Source organism: Tursiops truncatus, chromosome 19 (genome assembly GCF_011762595.2).
Source record: "Tursiops truncatus isolate mTurTru1 chromosome 19, mTurTru1.mat.Y, whole genome shotgun sequence".
Taxonomy (NCBI): Eukaryota; Metazoa; Chordata; class Mammalia; order Artiodactyla; family Delphinidae; genus Tursiops; species Tursiops truncatus.
The window spans coordinates 28,360,040-28,386,658 of record NC_047052.1 but is presented as its reverse complement, the minus strand read 5'-3'; the positions used below and the strand labels follow the sequence as shown (position 1 = coordinate 28,386,658).

The following is a 26,619-nucleotide window of genomic DNA, read 5'->3' as shown; positions in this document are numbered from 1 at the left end:
ACAGAAAACTTACACTGCTTTTAATGAAGGGAAGAGCACTCACTTAAAACCTTCCTCTTTGACAAGAGAAAAGCCAACAGAAGGAGTTGCCTACTCCCCCATCCTCAGCTGGGACGTGACCACTGTGTCACCCTTATTCTGATGGCTCTGAACATGACATGGAGGACACGAAGGCGACACTGCAGTTCTCAGAGGCCATGCGACACTCCCCGCCCTCCTGTTCTCAGGTTCCTCTGGGGTCAGGGCTGAGGCTGGACATGCCCTGAGGTCCCTGTTCCCTGCAGATGGCGGCCGCTCAGTGAACGCCCACTGCCGACAAGGGTCTGGGGAGGAGAGAGAACTAGAGAGGGGATAAAGCCAAGACTTTGCAAGAATCCTCTCATGGTTGAGGTAATTAAGAAAGGACAAATGGATTTCAAGACTAACATCCAACATTAGTCATGCCCCGTGCAAACTCTCCTGTGGTCATGTTTTTCAGTCCAAGACTCAATGCTACCTGTAACATGTACATCCAACTGTATAGTAGCTCAGACCTCCATTTCCACCTCCACAGCCCCTCTCCAGCCCTTCACATCCTTCAGTACAGGAGAAAACTGCTAACAAGTTTTCTTTCTTTGTATAAACAGTTTTACTGAGATATAGTTCACAGACCATACAATCCACCCATGGAAAGCGTGTGATTCAGTACTTCTTAGTATATTCACAAGGTTGGGCAATCGTCACCACAGGCTAATTTTAGACCATTTCTGTCCTCTCCAAAAGAAATCCTGTACCCATTAGCAGTCCCTCCCCAACCCCTACCCCAGCAGTAAGCAACCACTCATCTGATCTGCCTTCTGTTTTTATAAATTTGCCTATTCTGGACATTTCACATAAAGGCAATCACACGAGGTGTCGCCTTTTGTGACTAGTTTCTTTCACTTGGCATGTTCATCCATGTTGTAGCATGCGTCAGTACTCCCTTTCTTTTTATTGCCAAACTAGATTCCATGTACAGATATACCACGTTTTACTTATCCATTCGTCAGCTGATGGACACTAATGATTCCTGTTATAAAATGCGACTTGGTGCTGGGTTGTGAGTCTTTATCCTGAGTTTCTCTAAGAAGCAGATCAAAATGACCCTATTGCCTTTTCACTGACTTTTATTAGCCCTAACTCCGTTTTTGCACAAGTTTCTTGAGTGTACACCCAGTCTGAGGCATTGGTGCACAACCCCAGGGGGATCTCAAAGGGGATTGTTAGTTTCCACTGTAAACAGCCAGAAAACTGGACAAAATACATTAAACAAGTGGTTTCAGACACTGGAGAACAGGCAGCACAGGACCATGATCTGGAACAGAAAGGAAGCAAAGCATGGTGAGTCCTATGATTGCCTTGGCTTTCTGCCTGGAGGCGTCTACCAGACCTCAGTGCAGGGAGGGAGGACCCAAGCAGAGCACAGGGGTCTTACTGAGCTGATGGGATAAAGATAAAAGTTCAGGAAAGCTGTGGGGACTGGGAACTGAAGGGCAGAGTACCAGAGAGAAAAGTGCAGAGAGAGGGAAAGCTCCAGATATCTGAACAGGGGTCTCCTTGAGTCTTTGGCTGAATAGAGTGAGACTCTACGAGCTCAAGAAACAAGTGTCAGGGAGCTTATAAGGTGGACACCTCCCAGAGCTGGCCCAAGGCTGGGAGATGCTCAAGTTCTGACTAACCAGAGTGGAGAGCTGACACCTAGGGCATTTGGCAGAAACCCCAGAAGGCTCATGCCATGGTAGTAGGGCTAAACTAGCCCTAGAGTAAAGGCTACATTAGACCTGCTCGGACAAAACTGAAAAATGGGCCTCAGAAAACCAAACTGACCCACAAGTAACTTAACTGCATGACAGAATAAAATCTAACACTCTTGAAATGAGGACAACAAAACCCAGACACTTAATAATATCCAGCATCCAATAAAAAAATTCTGGATATGCAAAGGAGGAGGAAAGTGTGACCCATAACCAGGAGAAAAATCAGTCAACAGAAGCAGACCCAGAAGTGACAGAGATGATGGGATTAACAAATAAGACCTCAAAAACACCTATTTAAAATATTTTCAAGAAATTAAAGGAAAACATGAGTATAATGAGGAAAGAAATGGAAGATAAAAAAGAACAAAACGAAGTATCTAAAGATGAAAATACAATATCCGAGACAAAAATTTCACTGTAGGGGATTAACAACAGATTTAGACACACGGAAGATTAGTGAACTTGAATACACCAATATAGAAACCATCCAAACTGAAGCAAAGAGAGGAAAAAGGCTGAAAATGCATTACATAGAAGTAAAATTTATATAATAGCACAAAGGATGGGAGGGGTAAAATGGAAAAATACTGTTGAAAAATTCTTGTATTATACATGAAGTAGCATAACATTACTTTAAAGTAAAGCATAAGTTAAGATACATATTGTAAACTCTAGAACCATCACTAAAAAAGTCTCCGAGACCAGACTCCCCTCAGAGGGTGACCTCTGGGTGACCTGAGAGGTGCAGTCTGGATTTACTGGTCCCCATGACACACCCTCCCAAGAAGCCAGTGCAATGAGTTTCTCATGCTTCGTTCTGGACCAGCAGGCCTTGCCACTCTCCTGGGAATACTCTCTAGACCCTCAGCTGCCTACAGGATTTCCTTCCACTAGGGGATGGGACTGTCATTTTTCACACCTGTTAGTATTAATTCTTTACACCACCTAACAAGGTAGGGAGGGTAGGATTTCATTATACCCATCTCTAGAAAAGGAGACTGAGTGAGACTGAGTAACTGGCCTAATGGCTGTCAGCAGGCAGGGTGAGAGCCACAGGCAGGAGCAGAACCCGTGTCTCTGGGTACACAGTCCTTTCTGCCACCCCTCAAGCCTCAGACTGGACTAGGCAGAATACTGCCTGGAAGGTCTCACTGGTGCCTGGGGTGGCCCAAGATAGAGAAGCTTCATTCGGGGTTTACAAAAATGAAGCAGTTTGGCCAAAAATTGCTCAAATCATGATCATTGGTTGCAAAACTTGTTCAAACTGGCTTATATTAGCTTAAAATTAGCTTCAGGGTAGAATTTTACACCTTCCCTTCCCTCTGACTACAAAGTAGTAAGTACTCAAACATAGAAAAGTTGCACCATACAGAACAACACCATAAATAAATAAATGTTCATAATTCTACCATTCAGAGAAAAAGGCTGGATTTTTTTTAGTGTAAGTCCTTCAGTATTTCTTTCATGCCCCATTCTTCTCTGCTCCCTACCCCCTCGCCCCAGCATTGACTTCAGTCACATATCCTTAAAAGTATCACTTAAGGCCCCTTTATTTTCTATTTCCCATCTCATTCCGGAGAGTGGTCAGAGCTTAGGAGTCAGAAAGACCGGGTCGCCAGCTCCATCACTGATGAGCTGTGTGTTCCTGGCAAAGGATTTAACCCCTCGGGCCTTGGTTTCCTCAGCCGCAAGGAACTGCTGTGAGGAATAAATGTAAAGTGCCTATTGTATAGTAAGTATGTAATATATAGTAGCTGTTAGTGATAATATCTTCATCCTAAAGTCAAAATCCCCCAAATAGAATTTCCTTCACTGGTGGTACAAAAGAAGCAGAATCATAACAGCCGCTAATGTTTGAGGGTTAAGTCTTTGCGTTAAGTGCTTTACATGCACGATCTCGTCTAATCTTCAAAACAAACCTAGGAGATAATTTTATCTTCTCTTGACAGAGGAAACTGAGGCTCAAAGAGGTTAACCCAGCTACGCGAGGTCACGCAGCTGGTAAGTGTGACAATGGCATTCGGGGCTGTGCTTGTGCCCACCAGGTGGATGCTGACAGGCAGGACTGCTGCTTCTTTTGGGATCCCTATATCTAAGTTCCCAGAGAACCCAGAGATTTCCCATACAAAGTGAGCATCAAAACATCTCCTATAATATCAGCCCAAGGAGTATGGGGCAAGGAAAGGAGGTGTTTGGTTAGGGGTTGGAGAGGCAGCCCAGGGGAGTCTGGTTTCTGGTTTCTTGTGACAGCCCAGGTTTGAGCCCTGGAGGAGACCAGGCCAGGATTTGGAAAGCAGGAGTGAGGCTGCATGTGGCACCTCTGACATCTCACACTGCAGCAGCCCCAGACAAACCAAACTTCATCTACATAGTTGAGTGACAGAGTGCAGAATCAAGTCCCAGAGACATCATTTGAGCCACTGGATCCAGCTATTCCTGAAGCTAACCCTATCCCTACACTTCTGAGTGATATGAGTCAAACCACTCCCTCTTATTTCTGCATAAGCTAATCTGATTTGGGTTTCTGTCACTTACAACCAATACAGTCATGACTAAAACATGTTTCGTACCTTGGGAGACCATTTCCTACTGCACTTGTTTATTAACTTTCTGTCTTTACCACCAGCCTGTCAGTCCCTGGAGGTCAGGTACCGCATCTCACCCATCTCAGTTCCTCCTCTCCATAACAACTGGCACAGGGCTAGGCTCTGAATAGTACTCAGGGGAAGTGGGACACAACTACATGAACCAGGTCTACACTGATGCACAAGACCCACCCCTCTCCAAGGAGCTCACTAAAGGAGGCAGACGTGTGTGTGTGGGTGGGGGGGGGGGGGGGTGGGTGGGAACTCACCAGATTTCCTATGTCTTCAGAGCCAGGGTAGCAAAGGAGGGTCAAGCTAAATGCTGTGTTGGTGCCCATCCCAAACTCAGGGACTCTGAGGGGTGTGGGGTTTTCCAAGCTACCAAACCAGAAGAAACCTGGGGAGCAAGCAAGGGCTGATTCTGCAGCCTTGTGTTTGATTTTGGACAGGAGCCACCAGCTGGACTCTGGAAACCTGGCAACACAACTGAGGGAGAAGATCCCAAGTGGAAATGGGGAGAGAGAGGGAGGGTAGCAGCCGAGCCGGCTGGAGCAGGTCTGAGCTTTCTGGGAAGAGGCAATCAAGGAGGGACTCCACTCCCCGCCCCACCACGACCACCTCTCCTATCCCAGCTCCTCTCTCTGCTGCCTTGGAGACCCTGCAGGGGGCCTGGGCTGGGGCTCCCTTTGCTCTCTGCTTCCCCCTCTCAGTGCAGGACTGCACTCTGCTGCAGTGAGACTCCCCAGGCACAGTGGCCTTATATGGTCACAGAACCACAGGCTTAGGAGCTGGAAGGGACCCTGGAGGATCATCCGGCCCAGCAGCCATTCTCCCTCTCTGAATCACAGATGCTTCTGACACTGTGACAAACGCACCAACACACACACAGTTTTACCCCCCATTTCTAGAGGTTCACAAACGCACAGACTCTAAGCTGCTGGAACACATGATTTTTCACTCCATCTCCACGGTGGATTAAATGCCCCTCCTCTGCTTCCTTTTATCAGCACCCTTTCCCCGGCACCAGGACCATCTCTCCATCCTCCACAATAATCCCTTTAAGAGTTCAGATTAAGGGGGTGCTTTTGGAGCCAGACTTGAGACGTGTGACTGGGCAATTTCCTTAACTGCCTGATGCTTCAGTTTCCTCAACTTTCCATGGAGATGGGCCTAGTAATTAACAGTGGCTACCCTCACTGGGCCACAGCATGTAAAGAAGAGGGCCTGGCACAGGAAGCACTCAATCAGCTCAGCTGTTATGATGACTGTTACTGACATTATTGCATTTGCTAAGTGGAGCTGCGGGAGAAAGTACAGGGTGCTGGGTGTCCGGGGTCTGTCCTCTTGAGGACAGGAAGTGACCCGGGGCCAAGGGGCAGCAGGGAGGCCGGAGACCATGGGAAGACCCCTTCCGCCCCCCGCAGGAGGAGAAGCAGGGCTCACAGCCACAGGAAGGAAGACAGGACAGCAAGAGGGCGCATGGTCCAGACTGGAGCACAGGATCTGCGAATTTACCTAATGAACATCACAGGAGCAGCAGTGGGTCGAAAAGCTAAATTTCCTGATTTGGGAGCCGCTTAATGACGTTATAAAATGTGTTTCTCATCACCTGTGGGCTGCCTGGGTTAGGGTCAGTGCTCAGGGCTTCACTCGCGGGACCACTGACTACAGTTTCCAGTCGTCGGGGAGACCTGATCAGCAATGTGGCTCTGGCCCTAGAGCCACAGCCCTCCCCAGCGGGGGAAAAAGACCACCCTGGCTTCAGAGAACACAGTTTTAATCAAACAGGCAACAGTGAGATACCAGTGAGTTAATGAGCCACGTACCAGCAATTAGGGGCTCCACAGAACCTACCAGAGCAACGGACCCGGACAGGATTGTAAAATGAAAACACCGGTTAGAGTACAACGTGTGCCCCGCCCAGCCATTTGTATAAAACTAGATTTGTGTGTGATGGTGTTGGTAAGAGGTGGGGGTGTGGAGGGAGAAGGTGGGAGAGAGAAAAGATGACGTGGGAGGATGCTTAACAAAATATCATCAAGATCACTTTTGGATGGTAGCATTCAGTGATTTTTTTTTTTTTTTTACTCTCTTATCATGTTTGTTTTGTTTCATTTAAAAAAAAACTCGCATTTGTTATTTGAAAGGACAATAAATCATGTTCAATGGGAGACAGACGCTGGTGTTTATTAACAGGAGGACCATTTTGGCCGTGAGAGAAGAATCGAGTAACAAGGGGTAAAGTCGCCAATCAACAGGAATTTCCTGACATGTTTCACTTGGGTTCAGCCTGGTCCCTGCCTTCCCAGGGCTCTTGTTCCAGGTGAGAAAGCTAGTGCTGAGAACATGAGAGTTAACAGTATAAAGTGGCATCTGCCAAGGGCCAGCTGAAGGGTATGTGCGTCAGACATGCTGGCTGCCGCCCAACAGCCATTCTCACCATGGTGCGTTCCCTTCCCTGTCTCCCTTGCAGCTAAGAGTGACCATGTGATCCAGCTCAAGCAAGTAAGACTGAAGGGGAGTTGGCTAGAAATGCCTCTGAGAAAGACTTTCTCTTCTTGTTCCAGTGACAGACCTTTGAGAACAGCTTTCCGGTCCCCTCATTTCTCCACTGCCCCCGTGTCCCTGGCTGTCCCTCCGCCAGCCGTTCCTTGGCTTCTTGCCTTAACATGTGGTTGCATGACGAAGTAAATACTGGAGCCATGGCAGCCATGTTGTGACCAAGAGGTTAAAGGCTACCACCCTAAGGATGGCAGGTCAAAGGGGTATAGGGCATTCCTAGTGACACTGTGCAACTGCCAAATCAGCCGTGATACTATCTGATGACAAAGGTCACGCTCCTACCATGATGCCCCCTGCCTGGCTAGGTAACTGTGACTTAGAGAGGACAGACTTGCCTACAGTCACATGGCTAGCTTGTGGCAGAGCAGGGACAAAATTTCCAGAGGCCCTTCCACTGTGTCATAGGCCTCTCACCTACCTTAGTGCACCCCTGAGATGGGGGGGTGATGGGTGATACCAGGTAAGAAAAACATCTAACAACTGCAAAACAGAAAAAAATTTTTTCCACTTCTGTCTTAAAAGCTCTAGTTCCCAATAACTTGGGGGGCTTCTCTGAGGGTATTCTGTAAGCTCCTTCATTCAGCCCCTAATTCAGTCTTCATATATTGTTCAGGTACTGACCATGTACCAGTTAAGTGCTGGGGATATAAGAGTGAACCGACAGATACGAGCCCTGCCCTCATGGAGCTTGAATATGAAGATAGATATCAAAGAAGTACTTTTACAAATGGTTAAATTGTAAGTGGAGTAGGTGCTACCCAAGAAGAAAAACCCAACCAGAAAGAGCTACAAGAGAAGGACCTACAGCAGGGGTGCAGGGTGGGTACAGGGCCCACCTCTCAGGAGGCAGCATTCCAAGTGGAGTGGGTGCAGGCCAGAGAGACAGGGAGGAAGACGGGACTCCAGACTGGGGGGTGGGGCGAGGGCACTGTGGAGAGCCTGCGTGGTCTCTGCGTGTCTTCCAGAGCCCGCAGCTGGCACACGGGGTGCCGGGAAATGTGTCTAAATGAACAGAAGGCACTTCATAGGCTGGCACGTGGGACTGGAAGCCAGAGAGCCCAGTCAGGGAGGCTGCTCTGGATCTGGTGCTGGTGCAGGTGTGATGTTCCCTCCAGAGAGAGGATTCCACTGAGTCTCGTGGAGAAGTACAAATAGTGAGTTAATTCAATGGGGGAAGCATCACAAACACCAGCCAGGCTACGGGAGCTGGCACAACAGCAGACCAGCTTGAGGCGGGCACAGCAAAGGGGAGGCACCTGAGGATAACGTGTGCGTGGCGGCGGGGACTGGCCCTGGTGAAACCCCCCCTCCTCTCCCGGTTGGAGCCCCCCCGCTGACTCTGTTCTTGTACATATTCTCACTTGATGAGGTCTTGTGCGCAGTGGGGTTTGACCTGCAGGAGAGACCCCGGTTCCTGGTTTGCTGGATGCCACCAAGGGTGAAGACAAGCAGGGCAGTCAACAGTGGTCCAGAGGGCACTGTGTGGGCAGGGACAGGGGGTTGGTGAGAGGTGGGCACTGCCACCCCCGCAGCGGCCCAAATCCCCTAGGGGACGCTATTCATCCACTTAGTTCATTCTACAAACGGACACTGAATACCTATTAGGAGCCGGATACACCCTGACTATCCTACTCACTAACCGTGTGGACCACGGCCACGTTAACCTTCCTGGGCCCAGGTCTCTCCTCTAGAAAACAGGGATAATGACGGTCCCTCACAGGGCTCTCTGCAGTATTAAAGAATGTGTGGGGAGGGCCTGGCACACAGCTGGGCCCGATAACTGCCAGTCCCTAGTATTAAAGTCACAGACTAATCACAGACTAATCAGTGCCAAAGCAGGGCTAGACCACTCGCCTTGTCTCCCAGGCCACGGGTCCCCTGCACACCCAGTGCAGCAGTGCCTTGACCTAAATGAGTGAGAGGCTGGGGGCCAGAAGGTACCTATGTTTTGAATGGCTGGCTCAGAGACCACCAGCTGCAGGTGTTTACTAAGTAATCATGCTGGGCCCTTGTTTCTGATTTCCCAGAGTCCCAAGCGAGTAGAGGGACTGAGACCTGGAGGCCCCTGTTGAGAGGTCAGAAGCTTTGCTCTTTTCTAGGCATAAAGGCTGTTTCCTTGACTGGCAGAGCTGGAGCCATCCTCAAGATTACTGCCTCCAATCCCCACCGATGGCTTCCTCCTCCTCTCACCCAGGAAGATGACCACTACATGCCAGGTGCCATTCATATAGCACCCAGGAGGCAGTGGGGAACAGAACAGACATAGCCCTGATTTCAAGGGATGCACAGTCTAGTAAACAAACAAGCAAATAATCATACAGTAATAAACACAAAAAGGGGGTGTAGAGTTAGGAGCCTGAAAAGCAGGTGACATGTGAAGCTGAGACCTGAATGATGAGATGGAGTGGATCTTGGATATATGTGAGGAAGAGCATTTCAGGCACAAAGAACAGCTCGTGCAAAGGTCCTGGGGCACCTTGTGTGTGAGAAGGATGGTGAGAAGCCAGCTGGGCTGGAATGGAGTAAATAATCAGGAGAGTGGAGGGGATGAGGTCAGAGAGAGCAGCGGGGACTTGATCACACAGGACTAGTGCACTACTTATATTTTTTCTTAATACACATTATACAGTCACCTATTAAAATAAAAAAAATGTTCATCTGTGTACCACCCTGAACCATCTTGACTTCCAACAGTTCTGCTCTAAGCACGGATCACTCTAAAATAGCAGCTTTCCCTCCTCTTTCCCTGATTTCTCCAGCCCTGCCTGAAAGGACTATTCTTGGAACACTCATAGATTCCAACTCACACAGCTAAGGAAAAAAGAAAAAGAAGAAGAAAAAAAAATCAGCCATCATCCTGTCACCTAGAGGGAAGCACCATCCTCATGATGGTGTAAATTTCAGTTCTTTCACCTGCGAGTCCATATTGTTTCTCCAGAGACGGAATCACACTGTGTGGCTCTGTGTCACCCAGGAGTTGTCACCAGCTGTTCGGGGTCCCATCATCTGAATGGGCCCTGAGTCATGCAGCCAAACCCCTACCAGTGGACGTTCGGGTTGCTTGTGGATGGGAGCTCTTCCCAGCTGCAACTAAGAGCCTACTCCACCCAGTGAAGGCAGAAAGCTACGAAACCTGCACAGAACAAGCCAGAAGCTGGACACCTCTCCTGCCTCACAGGCCGGGCTAGAGTGAAGCACATGGGCACAAATGGGATCTTTCGGCTATTTGAAAAGAAGACATGAAAGACTCGATTTGAAACCCAGCTGTTTAATTGTGGGGTGAAGTTGTATGGTATGAGAAAAGTAATTTAAAAAATAAGATCCCTTAGTGATTCATAGTATATTTAGAACCTGATATTCTGATGTAGAATAATATAGAACAGGAGGGTATTTAAAAAGAATAGTGTCAGGCAGACCAATCCCTCAGGGGAATGACTGGTACAAAACAAGGGGTATGTCCTATTGACAGTGACTTGCAGAAATCTGTTATAAAGATGCCATTTTTAATGAGGGGAAACTCAGGCCAGAAGCAAAGATGTCAGCTGCCAACTGTCACCAGATGGAGCCAGGGGCAAGGCCAGGACTTGTTGTGATTCCAGTACACAGCCTCTGCTGCCATTATCTGGAAAACAATGTGGACCTTGCCCTTTCTCAAGACTCCCAGTGCTGGGGGGTGGGCGCACGCCGGCTCTCATTCCACGGGGGCATGATGCTCTGAGCACTGCCTTCTCAGGCTCTGTTCCTTTTTCTCTTCTCAGTAGGGTGGGTGGTCTGATCCCTGGGACCCCAGCCTTGGATTAGAGACATCATGCCTTGGACTTGGAGACAGAAGACCTAGGTTCTTATGCAGTTTGGCCACTGACAAGCATTGGAATCCCAAGTGAAGTGGGCAGGAAAAGGCCCCCGAGAGCCGGGGCCTCTGGCCAGCCCTTCTTAGGTCAGCAGCACTGGCCCTGGCCTGGGGCTCCACCTTGGGGTTAGAGGAAATCCTTCGAGGCAGCTCTGCCAGCCTCTTGTGAGGATACCCTCGGCCTCCTAATCCACCCTCAAATTTCAGCCACTGGCTCTTCCCATGCTAGTGTTTTGAGAAAAATACTGGCATTTCCTGTGGCAGCTTCTACCCGTTTTATCACTCAGGAGACCTGGGGTCTGGCCTTGTCTCTGCCACCGAGCAGCTGCAGTGAGTCACTGGGACTTTGGATTCATTTCCTGTGTGTTTTGCCCAGCCTCTCGGACGGGTCAGGTGCCAGCTTCGGGCCTGGGTTGTGTCAGCTCCCTGTGGTCACCCTGCTTCACTCAGCTTAACCAAGCTCTGTGATCATCTTTACGTCTTTTGGGGGTATAACACATCACAAAACATGGGGGCAAGCAATCAAAGGAGCTCTTGGTGGACCAAGGATTGAGGAGATCTGAAATAGAGGCCTGCACCCCTCACTGAATTCAAGGTCTGCTCAGATGTCACCTCCTCAGACCACTCTGGCTAAAAGAGGCCCTCCATCATCCCCTGTCTTTATCTTGCTTTATTTTCCTTCAAAAGAGTTATCACCGCCTGACATAAATATATGTATTTACTTGTATACCATTTTTCCTTCAAAACAGTTATCACCACCTAATATAAATATAGAGTTACGTGTATCTTATCTGTTTCCCCACATACCGATGAGCTCCATGAGGGCAGGGCCCCTGTCTGTCTCACTGACCACAGCACCCTAAGCAGTGCCGGGCACACGGTGAAGGATCAATAAATGCTGGTTGAACAGCTGAACAAAACAGGTGATTGCTCAGGATCTCATCAGCTCTAAAATGGTGGTTCCACACATGACTCGCTTCTGCAAAGGTAGGCAGCTTTTAAATTGTGAGCCTGGAAACATGGGTCCCTCCCCGGCCCGACAGCACGTCACATCCCTGGCTGCTGATCCCACGTCCACCAAGGGCGCTGAACAGCCTCCTGCCTGAAGTCCCAGGATCTGTGGCCTTTTCCTTAGGGGTTTACCAGGATCCCCCCCACCTTACCAGCACCGGCCCACCTGCAAACCCCCTCCTCCTTAACCCTAACATCCTGCTTCTCGTAGGTTTTCGAAGGGTGAGGACATGCAGACACCTCATATTGCCCACTCCATGTCACTTCTGGGAAAATCCAAAGCTGTTTTTTGAAATCCAACTGTTAAAGTCATTGGTTGTGTTGCAAAGACACGACAGAGAGCTTTATGGCTCCCGAGCCCGTTTTACGATGCCTTATGTAAAGACGTGAGCTTTCGTTAAACACAGTAAAAGCCGGTGAGGCAAACTGGTTCAATGTCGATTTTCCTGACTGAATCTAAGTAACATTTCTGGTTTCCCATCTGCCCGATTAGGGCAGCTGCTAGATTGCCCTTTCTTCCTCCACTGACATAATGAAATGAAGTATTCTTATTAGTGCGTTATGTTTAATATATGGATAATATTATACACCAGGGGGCAGTTTGCACAGCTTTTTGATTCTATTTTGTGGAGAAAGCATGAGTGAGCCCGCAGCGCTTTGCTCCTCTTGTTCAATCCTTGGGAAAACAATGCTTCCTGCCTCCAGTATGTTTGTTCATTATTTATGACCCTGCTCATTAGCCCCTGGGTATGTTCTCATGAACCCCAGGAAACAGAGCAAAGACCACTAGAGCCTGCTATTGCTGGCAGACAGCTCACAGAACAGAAAGTCACCAACGTGAGCCACCTAAAACATCTCCCTTTCTGACCCCAGATTGACAAGTCCAAAAGGCTCTGTCATCTAAGCAGACCAGGTGGGACTCAGACAGTTTGTGGGAGGGCTCCTCTCTGGGTTCTTCCTGGCTCCCTCACCACTCTCTGCGGGGTGCAGTGGTGACTCACTGCGGAATACGCCTATGAGGGATGATGAGCTTTGTAAACAGCAAATGAGGGCTGGAGTAGTATCTGCTGTTTTTGCTTGCCCAGTTCCTATTCTCCCTTCCTTTGGAGAACCATCCTTCCCTCCCACTTTGGGGCATCTCCCTATCCCTAGCCTAAGTTCCAGAGGTGAGTCCCTGATCCACACCTGGCCAGTCAGTGCAGCACACACCTGGATCCAGCTATGCCTGATGCTAGTATATTCCTAGGCTACTCAGTTACATGAGCCAACGTGTTTCCTTCTGTGCTTCAGTCACTCTGAGGCAGGTTTCTGTTCTCAGCAACCAGGAATTTTAATGACTACAGATACACTGCACAGCCCTTGGGATTTTGTTTGGAAGGATGGCAGCAGGACACTGGACTAGCCACAAAGACTTGCTGATGTGAAAGACGGTGCAGTTACTGCACACAGCTGGTACTGTGTAACTCCTGAGGGCTCGAGGGCTACAGTACTTCAGGAAAGCCCCTGCTCCAGCCCTACTTCACAGTGACCAAGTCAAGCTGGAGATCACTTTCTCTTATACACGTTCCAGGGACCAGCGACTCCCAAAGCACTCTCTGCTGCCCCTCAACACCCCTCCACGCCCCCCAAATCGGGAACTTCACTCTCCTTGCTTCCCTTCTCGATTACAGATGCGGGCAGCCTGGAAAACACTTATCACAGGCTCTTGGTTTGTCTCTTCCTGTTCTTTTAAAATGAGGACTTGTTTTGCTTTCCCTTCTTACCAGTGATTGAGCAGGAAGGACACCAAAACACCACCACCAACTGGCAGAGACAAAGGGGCATGAAAAGAATCCCCCGTTCCCTGGTTTAGGCTGCTGGGCACGCACGCAGGGGGCAGCTTCAGGATTTCCCACAGAGCCTCCCAAGCACTGCCCCAGATGGTGGACCGTTCTAGGTGAACATTTGTTCTCAAACATTTGTTCTCAAACTCTGTCCTGCCGAGGACAGAGTTCAAGGCAAAAGGTACAGGTCACTGAGACAGGGCAGGGTTCCTTGGGGAAATCACATTTCTCATGCCCTCCGGGGAAATGCTTGTGATGAAGTCTGCCAAAAGCAAGTCTGCATCCACATTCCTCTCCAGAGTAACGCTCGTCTCCCCCAGACTGAATGGCAGTGGTCAGTTGCCACGCCAGCTCTGCCAGACAAAGGGGCCACGTCTGCACTCAGGCCCCTGAACCTCTCCGACGGTACCATGTAAGCCGCATTCTTCTGGTTCCCCGTGTCACCCGTTTGTTGAGTCTTTGAAAGAAAGTGAGGGAGAATTCCAGGTGAGGGCATGTCTTGCCAGACTGAGAGAAATACAGTCACAGAAACATGCAGCAGAGTCCAGCCCAGCCAGCCTTCCTTCCCCGGCAGTGCATGTGGCCCAGAAAGGATGCCAGTCTCCGTGTGGTGGATTTAAATAGCCCCGCCGTGGCCTCCCGGGTTTCCCATCCCAGACTTTCTCAGGCAGATGCAAGCTCCTCATTCATAACCACTATAAGTATGATCACGACCCAAAACAGAGAGTCCACAAAAATCACTTTGCGGGCTTCCACATCCACTCTCCTCTCCAGGGATGTTGGAGTTGGGGTAGCGTGTCCTGCTCTTGAGGCCAAGAGCATCCACTAGGGCTGAAGGTGGTGCGGAGGCCGCTGACAGCCCAGCTGCGGCCTCTCGGCCTGTCTTTGTGATGGCCGGGGCTGGCGGGTCATGGAATCGGGGCTCAGTTGGTGGTTCTGCTGCTCGTCTGTGAGGCCAGCAGGAGGCTAAGTAGAGTCTGGTCCCTCATCATGAACTCCGAGCCGCTGCTGAGGAGCAGACCTGCTCCTGGTCCAGTGGCTGGCAGCGGAGGGATTTCAAATGTGAATCAAGTCTGAAATCGGCTCACATGGAAATCAAGCAGTTCACGGAGGCGCCTCTCCAGCTGCCATCCTGAGAATCTGTCCACTTGGTCAGGCTCTCCTCATTGGGATTTCAGGTAAAGACAAAAGAAAAACACAAAATGCCTATCATCCAAGTCTGCTCGAATGCATACCGCTCAGCCACACGAGGAGCAAGGAGAGCTGGGTCCTAGGGAAGAGTAAGGACGGCCAGCACCTGTTGATCCCATAGTTGCCAGCACTGTGCCCAGGGCTGGACATTCATGCATTCAATCCTCCCAACGCCCCTGGGACCTCAGCTCCTGGCATCCAGCTCAGCGCAGCTATGTGAGTGTGAGTGCCAGCTCCATCTTAAAGATGAGGAAACTGGCTCACAGAGAGGTTTTAATGCACTTTCTCAAGGTCAGGCAGCAAGTAAACACGGGTATTCCCAAGAGCCCAAGCTCCTAACTACTGTACGGACAGTGCGCAGACCACAATTTCCAAGGAATACTGATGATATCAAGCACATTTGGAGGAAGGAGACCGGGCTGGCGAGGGGCAAGACTTCTGACCAACTGCAAAGGAGGGGAAAGGCATTAGGAAGCGGTCCCAACAATCGGGAGGTTGCTATTACCACACCGGCCCCTTAATCGGTAAGTCTTTAATACCTTTCCAGTGTCACAGCTTAATCCTCATCAAATGAATGCCCTGCTCTGCCCCTTCTGCTGACCTTCACAGCACTGCCTCTGCTCCACTCACCGCTCTCTACCTGATATTCCTATTCCTCAGGATGCGTCTCAGCCCTCTCGCTGGACGGAAAGCCCCTTGAAGGCAGAATCCAGCTCAGATTCCTCCTCCTGCCCCAGAGCCAAACCCATGGTTGCTGAAGGAGTAAACAATGAATGAATGAATGGGGCCTGTCCTGGAAGACCCCGACACTGTGTGTCCCCACCAAATTCACTTTTGCTTATTAGCACCATTGCCAACTGCTGAGACAGCTGTTCTAAGACACTTCCACATCAAATGCGCTTTAAGCTCCAACATGCAGGATGATCAGCGTGGTCTAGGTGCAGGGATGGCTAGAGCCCGGGAAGGATGGTGGGAAGGGGAAGAGAACGCACATGGTTTTCCAGCATCGAATGTGGACACAAACAGGGGCTCCCAAGAATGGACTTCAGTTCAATGAACACTTCGCCAACATCTACTCAGTGCAAGGCACAGCCTTTGCCTCTTTGAAGCAGATCACGCCCCGCTACAAGGAGGCAGCATTCCCACCATGTGTGAGGCTGACGGCGTACCAAGTCCTATTTTGGTGCGACGGCTGCAGTGCCCGAGGGTGGTGCTGCCCGCGCCCTCGGAAGCCAGGCTGTTCCTCTTGCACCGGCTCCACCATCTCCAGCTCCAACACGGACTGGCCAGCTCACACGGATCACAAAACGTCCCTGGGGCTCTTTGGCTGATCATGCAAGAATGTGTAAGCAAATATCCTGCTTCCCAGTGTGGGGTCTGTTGTTTGAAGCCCGTCACCGTCACTGTGCTCTGAGGCTCAGATCATGGACCATCTGAAGCCAAGCATGTGTGCCTGGTGGCACTTTTCACAAAGAACAAAGTGCCCTGTGCAGGAGCGGCCTAGACTGCGATGTCCACATCCAAAGGAGAAGCGCCAACAGGGCTGTGGAGTCCAGGGCTGCACAGGGCTCCTCTGCGCAGCTTCAGACTAAACCTTCACCACATCCTGCCCCAATCCCTCATTTCTCCCAAAAGAGATGACAGAAATTCTCCCTCTGTGTCCTCAGCACCCCCTGACCCTATGGCAGGAGAGGCTGCTCAGAGGCTACGAGTGTGTCAGGGCCAGAGTGTGGAGGGCAGCGAGCCTCTGACACCAGTTCCAGGGAAGCTGTGGGGATGTGGAGCTGGGCCTTCCTAGACAGCAAGTCTCAGGACTTCAGGAATATTATCATTACCATTATGTCCCTGAGCAAAATAAAGGGGAGGGGGCTGGACAAGGCCATTCTCAGGCTGGCCCTGCTGTCTCCCTCTGCTGTAGAGACACGGCAAGGGGCTTTCTGAGCTGGCTAGTGTGCCACTACCCAGAACAGTGACAAGTACCCAACACTCCCTTTTGGGTTTTCCAAGCATTTTCACAGATATTACTTGAACAATAATAACAGTTCCTACTGATTAAACACTAACTTTGTGCTAGGCATCTCTGTATATTATCTCATTTAATCCTCACAACAAGATCTCAGGGATAAGGAACACACTTATCCCCATTTTATAGATAAGGAAACTGAGGCTTAGGGAGGTTAACATACTGCTTGGCTAAAGTCTCAGAGCCGGTTAGCAGCAGAACTGCAGGTGGAAGCAGGGTCCCCTTCATAACCTCCATCCCAACAGCCCTGGTAGTGGCCCCGTTTCACAGTAATGGGGGAGGTATGAGAATCAAAGCGACTGTCTGGCCCACCGTCCCAGAGCACAGGCTTCATACTAGCCATCTGCAGCCTGGAGTTGGGCCAGAGAGAGATGTGTTTTGTTTGGCCTGCAGCGGTTTCGTTTTTGTTTAGCTTTTTTTTCATTGGAGCAAACATTTATAAATCAGGAGAATTCTCACAAAGGGATACTAATTTCTGGCTTCTCCTGAAAAAATCGGACATTCTAATCTGCCTTCTCAGGTAGGACCTGAGTTTGGCTGCCTGCTATGGGCAGGCCAGTGCTCTCCAGTGATCCACTGGCCCCACTGATCTGCAGCCCTCAGTCTACTGCCTGCTGGCCCTGTTGGCACTGTGACCCCTTCAAAGAGCCAGTTAGTGGCATTAGCCATGTTCCCGTTAGACTAAATGTTTCCAGCATGTTGGTAGGAAGGAAAAGTGCTAAGCTAATGGCAGATTTTTGTTCTTGTTTTTGTTATTCTAATAAATATGGGTGGGAATAATAGTAACAAATATGGCCAGGAATTTGACAGGTCCAATGAAACTGGAGTATTTAGTGGGAACCATGTTCTAACTTATGAAACAGATCCAGTTTGCTTCCATCTTTTAATGCAGCCTCATTGGAGGATGTGACACACCCCATGGATCTGACAAGAAGCACAGCCAACCAAAAGTCTCTGCACAGCTGGAAGTTTGGCCACAGGCCACGTCTGCACTTAAGTGCTGCTTGGTCAGACACAGGGAACACTAATGACAATCACGTGGCCTCGGCTGCCAAGAAGTGGCCCAGAAGTGATGGGAAGCAAACCTCTTGAGCTAGCCAATGCAAAGGCACTTAGCCAACCAGCAGGAAAGGTACCTATGCATGGGTTGGCAAGGAGGAAGGAATCCAATCTCTAAACACTGGAGTGACCCAGGCTCAGACCTTGGATTGCCTACTCAACATCTCCACTTAGATATGCACTAGGCATTACAGACTAAATGGGTTGGTCACTGAACTACTGATTTTCCCACCAAACCTCCTCCTCGGTCAGCCTTCCTGTCCCGGCTAAAGGCAAATACTGTTGCCTACCGAAGACTCTGAGTGTGATACCTGCTCTCTTTTTTGCTAAAAGGGAGATTCATAAGTGTTAAAGAGGTGTCAAAGACATAGTAACACCAAACTCAAGAGGAACTGAAAGAGAACTGAAAAAAGAACTTTCCCATCATGGGATTCAATGTTATAGAATTCCGGGTCCTTGTTACCATCACAAATCATCTTGGGGGTCATCAGCAGTGCCCAGCCCACACAGCAAGGGACCCTGGAGCACACGATTCTGGAATCCAGTCCAGTGTCTAATCTGATTCAAGCAGATGAAAGAGTGGAGGGGGCTTTAGGGCATGGGGGGATGTTAGGGTCCCGGGTGCCAGTCACAATAATAGCCTGCCCAGAGGAAGGGAAGGGTAGGGGGTTATCCAGTCTCAGCAGATCCACTGGAAACTGAGAGCGGATGACAAGAATTCTGGGAACACAGCAACCTGAAAGAGATTAGCACCTCTAATCCATCTGCCCATCCTGAATCAGAGAGTTGCCGAGGCCTCTGGGTAGACGGGGGTACATATGCGAGATAAGAGTGAAACACTAGTGTGAGGATTTCTCCCTTTTACTTGAAGAGCAGCTTCAGAGAGCTCTGGAGCAAGAATCAAAAGCTGCGGATACCCGGAAGAGACTGGCCAAGAGAGACCTGTGGACCCCAGTGTGTGTGTGGGAATCTGGGGAGGAGGGATGGGGAGTTTGAAATTGGCTTTGCCTGGTTGGCCTTGGTCTCCCTGGACCTCAGGAGGCCAAGAAGGAGCTGAACAAGTGGGCTGCATTTCCCCTGCCCCTGGGACTGAAGGAGAAAGGGGAAGCCAGGGAGAAAAAAACTCCTCCTAGACATCCCAGGAGCAAACCAGTGGCTCACCTACCTTGACACCACTGGCCCAGAGGGCGAGGGCAGCTCCACTCCACAGTGGAGACCTGCCACTCTGGACTCCACAACCAGAAGCAACGAAAAACTCACAACATGCTTCAAAGTCCCAGCAGAAGAAGATCAGTCAGTATAAACAGTGCACATGTTCTAGGAAACAAATGACAAGTCAAACAGAAAATCACATGGGCCCTAAAGCAAGTCAGGAAAGACATAAAAGACTTTCTGCATATTAAAAAAAAGTCTTCCCAACTATAGCAGGTGAGTCCCTGTTGAAATGTGAATTAGTGGTCTGGAAGACCAAAAGGAAAAATCATCTCCAAGTATAGAGCAAAAGTATAGAGAGAAAGAATTCATGAGGGAAAGGACAAAAGACCTGGAGGAAAGACCTAGGGCTAGGGGGATCTAACTTGAGAATGTTGGTTGTTCTAGAAGAAGGAAAGGGAACTGATGGAGGAGAGCCAGTAATTAAGTAACAAATAGAAGATAATTCCAAGTAGCTAATAGAAGATAATTCCAAAAAAAGACCCGAGTCTGCAGATTGAAAGGGCCCACAAAGTTCCAGGAAGGGTGGCAAGGACATATACACAGGTTATCCTGGTAAAATTCCTCAACTTTGAGGATGAACACAAAACCCTAAAAGCTTCTAGACAGAAAGAACCTATAAAGAAAGAAAAAAAAAGACTGATACTGGACTTCTCATCTGAAATACTACAGGCTAAAAGAGAGGAGAATACCATCTACAGACCACTCATAAAAGAGAACCGAATCCCTCAAATACTGATACTTTGTATTTTGCCCATCGTTTTTGCCCATCAGGGGAAAAGATATTTGCCAATATGCAAGAATCCACAGTTTTACCACCCACATGTCCCATCTATGGAAAATACTTAAAGCAACAAACAACAAATGCACCAGAACAGAGACTTCAACATAGGCGGGGGTGGGGGTGGGGGTTGGGGGGGGAAGGGCGCGGGGACCGAACAGGTCAGGAAAGCACGATAAATATGGATGTCACACACTTGCTCCCTCCCCTTTCTCCTAAATCTAAACAGAGAAAGGTGGACTCTCTGGGAACAGAACTGATAAATAAGGACTCTGAAAATAGAAAGGACATATTATCAGGGAAAGTCCAACCACAGTCCAAAGCTAAAAATATTAAATTATCCTAACAAAATCAAGGAGTTGAAAAGGAAGGGAGTAAAATTCTTCCAAGGTCTCATCTTAAATAGGGGACAGGGAAATAATTCTAAAGGTCTCATCCCACTGAAGTAAAGAAAAGTATAGAGGAAACAGAGCAACTTGGAGGGAGAAACAGTTATTTTGGGTTATCTTGCTTTCAAATAATCAGAGAGCAATATGTATTTGATTATGAATTAAGGGGGAAAGAATGTAACCTTTAATAAGATGGAAAAGTAGAGAACTTCCAAACTGACAAAGGAAATGCAAAGCAACTACATCAAACCAGCACAAACAAGAGGAAAGAAAAACATGAAAATAGTGATGGAAGGAAATTAAAAACATACCATAATATGGAAGGAATAAAGTCAAGAACATCAGTTAATGAAGAAGATGTCAGATTGGGATTAACAATTAGAACAGAAAACAAAACCCATGTACACAATGTTTTTTAGAATCTAACTAAAATAAAGGTATGTAGAAATGTTGAAAATAAATGCATAGACAAATAGATACCAGGCAAATGCAAACAGAAGGAAAGCATGAGTGCCAAAATTAATTAGATAAAGGAGAATTTTAGTTGAAAACTACTGCAGAGGATGAAGATATTTGTAATGATTAGAGGAACACTTAATGAAAAAGTTACAACCATCAGAAACTTGTACACATTAGACACCAGAGAAGCTAAATATACAAAGCAAGTATTAGAAATGGAATAAATAAAATATTGATGTGAAATTTCAAAGATGGCTATTTCAGAAATGGACAAATCTTACAGGCAAGTATTAATTAAGATACCAGAGAAAATGAATAATATAATTTGAATTTCTAGAAATATGCAGGACCTTACATTCCTTGAACACAAAATAAACTATTTTTAGGGACTGGATCATTTACATAAACTGATTACATGTTGGGTTGCAGAGATAAAACCTTAACAAATTTTACAAAGGAGAGCTTTTATATACCACAATATCTAATCACAATTAATAAAATCAGAAATTAAAAAAAGTGAGAAGAAAAATATTGACTTAGAAATTAAGAAGCCTGCTCCTAGATAAATCTAGGATTGAAGAGGAAATCAAAAGGGAAATGACAAACTAGCTAGAAGGCAGTTAAAGAGACTACTTCATACCAATTCCCATGGGGCAGAGCAAAAGTCATGCTCAGAGGAAATTCAAAGGCTCTATGATTAAAGAAGGAAAATGAAAAATAAAGAAACTTAGCCCTCTTCTTAAGAGATTACCAAAAGATTACAAAAAGAACAAACCAAAATGAAAGGAACATGACTGCAAATTAATAAAGTTAAAAGCTGGAATTAATAAGATTAAAAAATAGAAGAGTGGAGAGTATAAATACAAAAACTGAAAATAAGTAAAATAAGACTTTAATGAGACTAGAGGAAAAGAGCAAATTTACAAAGATCAGAAATGAGAAAGAAGACCCAACCACAGCTGCAGAAGAGAAAAGCAAAATCATAAAAGAACACCACATGCAGCCCTATGGCCACAAACCTGAAAACCTGATAATTCCATAGACAAACATAAATTACTAAAATTGATCCAAGAGGTAGAGGAACATTTGCAAAAACAAATTACCATAGAAAAATTGCAAAGATGATCAAAGATCTACTATCGAAAATGGCACTAGGTGTTTACTGCCAGATAGATTCAATGAATTTTATCCAACCTTTAAACGACAGATAATTCCAACATCACTTCAAGGATTCTAGATCATACTAAAAGATGGAGAGTTCCCCAATTAATGCTATGAAGCCACTATAACTTTAATTATTAAAACATGAAGAAGATAGCACAAGAAAACTATAAACCATTCTCATTTATTAAAATTGATGCAAAAATTATTTGCATAATTGAATCTAGCTAAGTATCAAAAGAAAAAAACATGTTACAACTAAACCTGTTCATCCTAGAAATGTGAAGTAGTTCAACATCATTATCCATAACAACTACAAAGATGGGAAGGTCATATGCTCACATTAACAGATGCCGGAAAGGTCCCTGGTAAAATTTAGATCATTTCTCATTAAAAACCAGGAATAGAAGCTAATCGCTTATACAAAATAGAAACTATTTACCAAAACTCAATAGCAAATATGATTTTAAACAGGGACATTCTAAAATCATTTTCACTAAAATGTAGAACGAGATAAGGATGAGTGTAATCACCATTATTATTTATCACGACCTACTACTACTACCTAATGTAGCAAAGCAAGAAAACGGTATCAGTGTTGTAAAATAAGAGCTAAAATAACCTTTTTGATGATATTTGGATATCCAGAAAACCTAAGAGACCACTGTAAAAAAGAAAAAAAAAGTCTACTATAATTAATAAGAGAATTGGTAAGGTAGCTGGATCCAAGATAAATATTCAAAAATTAATATTTTTTCTAGTAATAAACACCTAAAAGAGAAAATTAAAAAATAGCCTATCCACAACAAAATTATAAATATCTAGGGATAAATTATACAAGAAACTTACAGAACCTATGTGAAGAAAACTATAAAAATCTTACTGCCCACCAGTTCTATTCCTAGGTACATACCCAAGAGAAATGTGTGCTTAAGTTCACCAAAAGCTATGAACACAACTGATCCTAGCAGCACTACTGCTGATAGCTCAAAGCCAGAAGTCACCCCCATCACTTGGAGAAGAAGTGAATAGAAATGAATAGAACTGAGGTTAGTCACGCAATGTAATACTATACAGCAGTGAAAAGAAACAACGACATCTATACCCGACGGTGTGGATAAACCTGAATGTCAGGTAAAAGACAAAAACAAAAGAGTACATACTGAATTACTCCATTTGTAGAAAATACAAAAATGGGCAAAACGGATCTATGCTGTTGGAAGTCAGGAGAGTAGGGGTGATGACAAAACGAGATCAGTGCAGGCCAGGTTGAGTATCCAGGTGTGTTCATGTTGTGAAAATTCATTGAGCTGTACATTAGGATTTGTGTATTTTTACTAGGTATACTTTAAAAAAAAATTTACTGAAGGATATAAAACCAGATTTGAAGAAAAGATACATGTTCTCGAATGAGAACACAGTATTATTTTTAAAATCTCCCCCTTTGTATAATGGAATTTAATACAAATTTTAGTTAGAATTTCAACAAGGTTGTTTTGTTTTGCGTTTTTAATTGGAAGCTCAATCCCAGGAAGACTTGATGTCTCCCTCCCACCCCCAGGCTGGGGAGGAGGTAGAGGCTCAATGCTGGATCCCCCATCACACTCAGCCGCCTATGCATGCCTCAGCTCTGCTGCCATAAGAGAACAGAAGCATGTAGCCCACGAGGTCAGAGCCAGGCCTCCGAGACCTTCCATGTCTGTGCAGACCTGCTGCTGGGGGTTGAACCTGAGTGGGACCCAACAATTGTAGTTTCAGCCTTGAAACTAGCAGGGTGGTCCAGTGAGAGTGCCTGCTTTCACTCTAAATAGATGAAAAGAGTGGCCAATATCTGCTCCACTGGGCTGGAAAGAAAGAATCTCTTCATTTCTCAAATTCACCTCTGACTTTCTTTAAAATCTCTCAAGCAGCTAAGCATTGCCTTATGGTTAGCTTAGGTGACATTCATGCATCCCCTATTAAGGAGAAAGGAGCTGTTCTCTTCTACCCCTCTTCTTCCAGGCAACGAAGCAAGTTTGGAAAAGACATGTGACTTGCTCAAGGTTACCAGTGGGCAAGCGGCCAGTGCTGGGGCTCACCTTCGGCCTTCTGCCTCCACTTGCAGGCTTCCTCCCCGCTAATCTCTGTGATAAGACGAGTCACACACTGCTGCGGGTGAGATGGAGGGAGGGTGGGGGTGATGGGTCCTGGCACCAGACCCAGGGTCCTCGAGGGAGTCTTTCGGGAGAGCTGGCCAAAATCTGGGCCAGGCTAGAGGGGCCCCAAGGGGGGTGACGCTGTTCCCTGCTCCAACACTTGGCTCCAGACACAGCTGCTGCTGCTGCTATCTCGTCGGACACTCAGAGGTCAGTCAAGAGCAACTCCCCCGCTGAACTCCTGGAATGAGGCAAGTGAGGCAAGCAGGTGAGCCCATCACCAGAAGCCCCACTGCAGCCTCAGAACCCGGCTCTGGCACAGCACCTCTTCGGGGGCCACAGGGGCTCCCCCCACCAGATGGGCCCTGTGAGCTGCGGGAGGGCAGCTCAGCAAAGCCGTGGGGTGTCTCCCTCCCTGTGAACACAGGGCCCACCCAGCTGCTCCTGAGAAGGTACAGCATGATGGGGCCAGGAGAAAAGTGGGGAGGGCATCTGGGAGTCTGCCTGAGTATCCCTGATGACGGCATGTGGATGAGCTGCTCCTGGTCTGATGGCTCGGTGAGGCCACCGAGCCATCAGAATGGGCTGGTACCGAGACAACACCCCCGAGACCCAGGGCAGGACTCAGACCTCAGACATGGGTTGGAAGAGGTCAACGGCCTCACTACCCAAACACACTGAGGAATTACTCTGCGTCAACATCGTGCTCAGTGCTTTACACATACCATCTCATTTCATCCTCACAACAACTCTCTGAAGAAGGTACTATTGTTATCTCCATGTCACAGAGGAGGAAGTAGAGGCTTAGAGGGATGAACTTGCTAGCTCAAGGTTACACAGGTAGTAGGTGGCAGGTGTGGGCTTCTGTTTAACTCCACAGCTTGTGCTCTTACCAAGGTGCTCCGAGACCCAGCTCACCCTGACTCCCTCCTGGGCTGGCCCTGCTCTCCCTGTGCCTAGCGGCCTGCTGAGGCTGCCAGTACAGCCCAGGACTCACTGCTTCCCCTGAACCTCAATATGAGGGGGTCCTTCCAGCAGCCTGGCATCTGGGGCCAACCTGGGGGACGTGGAGTCAGAAGACCTGGATTCACAGAGGCTGTACCCAACCAGCCCTGCTACTGCTCTGTCATCCAGAGACTAATAACCAATGGGGAGACGGTAGAGTGCCTATAATTACCTTGTACCTTCACTTATGTTCTCAATGAATCATAAACACATTTCTGGCCTGATCAGCTCATCGGAGGTGAGAATTCCCTCTATGCTTCTGAGCGTGGCCCTACTTTGCTGGTGGGAAGATGATTTCTTGCCCTCCTTGTAATTTATCTGCCCACTGCTCCTTCTGTAGGGAACAAGTCTAACTTGTCTGTACAACAGGGCCTCAGAGAATTGGAGACTGTAGCTGATGCCTTCCGGCCTGAAGCCTTCTAGTTCCATCGAAGACCCCAGAAAAAGTACTTCCAAACACCCCGAAATCTAACAAGATGCTTCAGAATCCACCCTGGAGCCAACTGTTCATCAGAGAAAAAGGCGGCCTGACTGACAGACTGGAGTTGGAGTTCAGGGAGAGGTGGGGGTGGGCAGATAATCCCACTTGGTACAGAATCGGCTCCTGCAGGGGAAAGCTTGGTGTGCCAACCTTGGGGGCAGACTGAATTCTGCCACATGATCTGCAGGACCCTCAGCTGACAATGGTTGCGTGTTGGCCAGGGGAGGGCGAGGCTGGGGAGGGCGAGGAGACTCATCCACAGCAAGCTCTTCTTTACGAAGGAGGCTGTGAGGAAAATCCTACTGGTACTTGACCACCTGGGGGTATTACAATCCTTCTTCCTAGGACCCATCTCAGCAGAAGGGGAATATATTTGCTATTCTGTAAAAGTTAATTAACTATTATTAAAACATGCCCTTGAACTTAATGACATTCTTTATTTTTTCATTTACATATCACAAGCCTTCAACTGATGGTAACTCCTTGAGCTGACTCTTCAACTTGATTTCATTTGTGCAGTTTTAAGAACTTCTTTCGTCAAATACGCATGCAGATTCACAGCGAGTCTTAAATGTAACAGGCAATTTTGCTGGCTGAGTAGGCTAGAACATCGGACTTGGGGTCAGAAGACCTGGGTTCAAAGGCCAGACCTGCTATCTACTACCTGGAGGATCCAGAATAAGTCATTTAATTTCTCTGACTCTCATCTGTAAAGTGGAATAATCCCCACCCAGACACCTTTACAGAGTTATTGTGAGGACTGAGTGAGGTGTCTGTGATAGCCTGTTGTAGACTGTAAAACACATAAGGGGATGTTGAAACAAAAACAAAAACAAATATGTTGGATAGTTCTTGGACTTGGAGGTAGAACCTTGGGTTGGACATCCGTGACTTGGGACTACCAACTGTTCTTTCACCTCTCTGCTAGCATCAGCAGTTTGGCGCACCCCCTCACCCCGACTCTTGTTCAGTGTCATTAAGGTGGGGTCTGGGCACACTGGACTCCCCAGAGCCACAGTGATTGTTTCAGGGATGGGAATGCAAGCCGGTCAGAAGCAATGAGAATCAGTAAGCCCTCTCCTGGGATATCCAGTAAGGAAACTCACACTTTCCACGG

The 26,619-nt window shown here is 47.6% G+C and overlaps 1 protein-coding gene across 1 annotated transcript in view; it reads right to left on the bottom strand.

Moving 5' to 3' along the window:
- LOC117309140 (guanine nucleotide-binding protein G(o) subunit alpha-like) overlaps positions 1-26,619 on the bottom strand; it is a 146,586-nt gene that overhangs the window by 62,347 nt on the left and 57,620 nt on the right. The window lies entirely within an intron of this gene.